Source organism: Oryzias latipes, chromosome 1 (assembly GCF_002234675.1).
Source record: "Oryzias latipes chromosome 1, ASM223467v1".
NCBI lineage: Eukaryota > Metazoa > Chordata > Actinopteri > Beloniformes > Adrianichthyidae > Oryzias > Oryzias latipes.
The window spans coordinates 34,581,428-34,587,045 of NC_019859.2; positions in this window are offsets into that span (position 1 = coordinate 34,581,428).

Below are 5,618 nucleotides of genomic sequence, written 5' to 3' on the forward strand. Positions count from 1 at the left end.
AATGCATACTGTATATATGTATTTTTTTTTTAATTAAAAAAGTCCAAGGACCTAGTTGACTGATCGATTTCTCGGTAGTTGATTTGTAATGCCTGTTGAATCAGAAGCCGTGGATAGGCTTTAAATTATTTATTTACAAATGCCGAGCCCTCACGCTGCAGCTGTTTCCTCTGGAGTGCGCTTAAAAAATAAGTATACCCGGTGTTTGTTAAAGTTCCATGAAACTACTTTTAAGGAGGCGACTGTTTTGCAATCGCAAAACCTTTAATCAATCTTGAAAAATACTGGTTTAATCTGATTTTATTTATTTATTTTTTGCAAATAAGTTGTCAGCATATTTTGTCAGTTTTATGTTTCTGAAGGTGTGTGAGGAAAACTGCTGAAAGGAGAGTGTAGTGCTGATGGCGTTTGTGTGTGTGTGTGCGTGTGTGTGGGAGTGTGTAACTAGGTGGTTGTCAAGGATGTGAAGGAAAATGTGTGCTTTCCTGCACACACACACACACACACATCAATAGTACCGTTTCTCATGTTTTCATTCAGTCCGAGGCCATAAACTTCTACAATACACACTTGTACAGCCTACACACAAAAAACACACTAACACACACCCTCAGTCTGCTCACTACACTCCCTTTCCTTACTTTGATGATATGCAAATATCCCTCCCACCCTCTTTCCCCTTTCTCCTCCCTTCCTCTCTGCCACATGCACATCTCGCATGCACGCACGCGCGCACACTCATCACATGCATACAGCATTAGCCTGCATGTGATGAGTATGTGTGTGTGTGCGCACACACACACACAGTCATCACATGCAGGCTAAAGCTATGTGGCAGCGTCCACAGACAGGCGGGGAGGATCAATTCCTCACCCAGTGTGCTGCCGATATTCATAAGATAAGGCCGCAGAGGACAGCAGGGGAGGGATGGAGAGGTGGAGGAAGATGGGAGAAGCACAATGAGTGGGAGTGATGGAGGAGAGGGTCAGCAGCACGAAAAAAACAAAAAAAAAAGCCGTGAAATGAACAGGGATCCCCAATTGGGGAGGGGGGGGGGGTGATCGGGGTCAGAAAGTGAAGAGGGTGGGGAAGTCTCGTGGGGTGTGTATGGAGGGTGGAGGCAGGATGAGTAAGTGGGTTAGGGGGTGGCAGGAAGGGGGGGATGGGTGTACAGAGAGGTCTCTGGGGGGATGGGGCTGATGCTGTGTGTTTTGGATGGGGGGGGGGTTATTTTGCTGACGCGCTCGCTCATTGGCTCGTTCAAATGCTGGGGGAGGGGCAGCCGCCGCCGACGCTCTCACCAGCTGTAGGAAAGAGGAGAGAAACAAAGGCAGGCGGCGAGCTAAGACGGAGGGGGGCAGAGATGTGTTTTAAGGTTGATATTCGGATTAAATTAGATTATGCCTGAGTGGCGGACGGAATGGCGGGCAACGAGGATTTCTGATTTCTATAGAGAGGGCCCAAAAATAAGACGCAGGGACTCCCTCCCTCCCAAAGCTGACGTTTGCGTTTGATGGGAACGACTTAAAGTTGTGCGCTTCATCACTACGCATCACGTCCTCCATTTGTTTACCAATACATGTTTGGGAATTCTGGACCTTCATGGACGTGAACTTTGTGTACCTTTTTTGTTGTTGTAGTACCTTTTTACAACATGTGTTTGTGGATCACTGGCATGTTGTTGGTGATGCACAACATCAAAAAACAATCACATTTCCTTCTGTATTGTGTTCCTTAACCCTTTAGCTGACAACTAAAAGGTCCTATATCCTGCTTTCCTTGAGCCTTGTGCTATGTTGTGGGGTCAAAATGACCCTGCCCTTCTATTGACGTGTTATTCCTACCATGACAAAGGTGGATAAAAGTGGAGAGGATTTCACGTAATCCATGGTCATTACTGAAGATTAAAAATATTTGAAGAAAAAAGGTTCAGCGCACTGTGTGAAGCGGCTGGGATGAGGGTCAGCACCGCTAAATCTGAGGCCATGGTCCTTGACCGGAGAAAGGTAGTTTGCCATCTCTCGGTCGGTGGAGTGTCCTTGCCCCAGGTGGAGGAGTTTAAATACCTTGGGGTCTTGTTCACGAGTGAGGGAAGATTGGAGCGTGAGATTGACAGGCGGATCGGAGCAGCGTCCGTAGTTATGCGGTCGCTCTATCGGTCCGTCGTGGTGAAGAGAGAGCTGAGCCGAAAAGCAAAGCTCTCAATTTACTGGTAGATCTACGTTCCAGTACTCACCTATGGTCATGAGCTATGGGTCATGACCGAAAGAACGAGGTCCCGAATACAAGCGGCTATATCCCTTAGAGATAGGGTGAGAAGCTCGGTCACCCGCGGAGAGCTCGGAGTAGAACCGCTTCTCCTCCACATCGAAAGGAGCCAGTTGAGGTGGCTCGGGCATCTAGTTCGGATGCCTCCTGGACGCCTCCCTGGAGAGGTGTTCCGGGCATGTCCCACTGGGCGGAGGCCCCGGGGAAGACCCAGGACACGCTGGAGAGACTACGTCTCTCGGCTGGCCTGGGAACGTCTCGGGGTCCCCCCAGAGGAGCTGGAGGAAGTGGCTGGGGTGAGGGAAGTCTGGGCATCTCTGCTCAGTCTGCTGCCCCCGCGACCCGGTCCCGGATAAGCGGAGGAAGATGGATGGATGGATGGATGGTTCAGCGCACTGACTTGTGGGGTCCAGATGACCCCACTCCCAACGTTACAGTGCCTTGGATAACACAAGGGTTAACCTATATCCACATATATGGTAATATATTACCTTTGGCACACTAAAGAACCATTTTTTTCAATGAAACATTATTTATTTTTGGGAGTTCACTCTCCTACCCGGACATAAGACAAATTAATCTCTGAGGCTCCGCCTTGGTCTTCTTGAGAGTGGCCCCCATTTCATGACGTTGACCTGGAGTCGGCCTTGGCAGGGTGTCTCCGTTTCACCCACGAAAACAAACAACATCCGAACTTTTGCTAAGATGGATGTGCGTATTGTGCACAGAAAATGAGAGTGTTAACCCGATTGCCGATGGCTCTGGAGAGAAAGTGGGCGGGTCTGTTAGCCTGGGGACGGAGCTGGCAGCGGAGACTCTTCCTGGAAGGGGCAGTTCCGCACTTTGTGATGTCACAATGTGAGGACCCATTCGTTTTTATGGATTAGGAGAGACTGGTGCTCAGAGAGCAGATTTTTAGAAGAATGTATCAAAATACAGTTCTACATACATTAGAATACATCCAAATTCTTTTCTTACCTCTACGGCTTCTTTCTACCCTTACATTTGGCCCTCCAAGCAAAGAGTTATGCAAATATTTGGACAACCTTACCCCTCGATGACGTCATGCATAGTTGCTGGTGAGCTATGTTAGCCCATGGCTGCCCTTGGTCGGAAAATACATAACAGTATCGGATTTTATATCTTTAGGAAGTCCTGCAAAAACCAAAACTCATTACTTACATTTTGTAAACGTCTGTGCTTCAGAGCACACCCACAATGCCTTTCTCTGCACGGCACAGCACGATGCAGAACATCCTCCCAGGAAAAGGATATCCAGTCCGAAGTCACGAAGGCTTTCCATTACAAAAACAAGTTTGAACACCAATTTGGCTCCAAATGCCCCTTCAATTGGAGGGGTAAGGGTAGAATTCAAATGGAGCCCACACTCTTCCTGGAAAGGGCTGTTCCTCACTTTGTGATGTCACAGGATGAGAACCCTTTCGTCTTTTACAGACTGGGGGGGGGGGCTGGTGCTCAGAGAGCAGGTTTTTAGAGGAATACTCAAAAATGCATGACTGGAAATGGTTGAAGACTGATGGTAGTCGAAGGAATATCAATACTGGAGCTAAGCTCCGCTGTCGAAGATTTAAAGAACAACTGATAAAAACGGCCTTTTTGGTGTTTTTAACATGTTCTTGAAGCATTTTTCTGATGTTTGATGACATAAATAAAAAATGTAACCTCAAAATTGCATTTGTGAGCATTTCTTTATTCAAATTATTGCGAATGCAGAGCAAACAAAAAAAATACCATTTGAAAAAGATTGTATTTGTGATGCAGAAGATACGCTGGTGGGTCGAAAGGTATGTGCTCCGTTCCATTCTGATGAATCCACCTTCAGACAAATAGATCCATGTACGTCTTGGTTTTTCACTGTCCGAGCTGGAGTCTGGATCAAAACTGTACACGCTGGATTACTCCAATATTGCTCGCCATTTTTGTCCCACCCGTATTGTTAAGTTGGGGGTGTGAGGGGCTGTAGGCTAGCAGGAAAACAGGTAAACAGAGAGCTCTCAGCAACAGATAGCTGAAGGCGGGGCAGGGTCATTGGTCAACAGTGGTTCTGCCCACAACTCAGAGTTGAATTTCTAATAACCTATATTTCTGCCGCTCAGCAGAAACTATGTCCTAGAAAGCAATACAGGTTTTTTGATTTTGGCCAAAAATGGCATAATCATAATTTATTAATGAAAATATTAATGTGTTGGAGCCTCAGAGACCTTAAACTTTTTTTTTCATGGTACATAAAGATTTTGATGACGCACTCGTCCATCTAACAGATAAACAGACAATCACACCACTCAAGAGTCGCCCCTCATTTGCTCCCTGTCCATAACTATCTCTCACTCAAAAACACAGCTAAAGAACAACTGTATGGGTATCAATTTTTGGACTTGACCCACGTACATGAAGCTCTGTAAGTACAGAAAACCAAGGCTTGACTTCTCTGATCTCCGCTTTTAAGACAGGAGTCACATGTATTTACTACAGAATCCTGAGAAAAAGTGGATCCACATTAAAAACTCCCAAATGAAAAAGAAAAACAAACTTGAAATATTTCAGCTGAGTTAAAAGTCCCAAACCAGACGACGAGAAAAGACTCTTCTTTTAAATCATATTAAAAGCTGTACAAAATCATGGCGAAACAAATAATGAAACAGAGAAGACAACTTCACTGTTACTCTCTGACATGATCTGCGGCAGCTCACCTTAAGGTGGCTGTTATTGATCAGGCTAAAGTGTGACCAGTCTTAAGGCATCTGACTGTGCCAAACTCTGTGGTGGAACTAGACTTATCCCCTCAGAGACTCTGTAAACCCCGCTCAAACTCCATTTGGTGGTTTAGCCCCACTTTCACCCTGGATGCTGAGTGCAGAGCAGAGAAGCTGGCTCTCACTTTAAACAGTTTTTTTGGTGAGAACCAAATCCATCCCATAATTTCCCTGCCTCACTGCTCTGCAGTCATGTTTCTTGGTGATTTCAGACTGCACCGTTGTGAGAACATGAACTGGTTTGTATTTTCATAAACATCTTTTAGATGCAGACTGACACCGTAGTCAAGCTGGCTTTTGGGATTGCTGCTGCTGAAGCTGACTTACACATGTTTGAATATTTGAAAAACGAGTGTTATTAATGACGTAAAAGCAAGAAAAGTGTGACCCGTGAGAGCAGAGTTGATCATTTAAGTAAAGGATGACACATGTATATCATTTTCAGGTAGGGGGCAATGCTTTCCCTTTCTTTTTGTCATCTCTGTGGAGCTCTGAGGTATCTTCTCATTCTTATGTACACAGGCAAATCATTTACTTAAAATGCTGATTTATTTTTGTTATTCACTACTGTTCAAT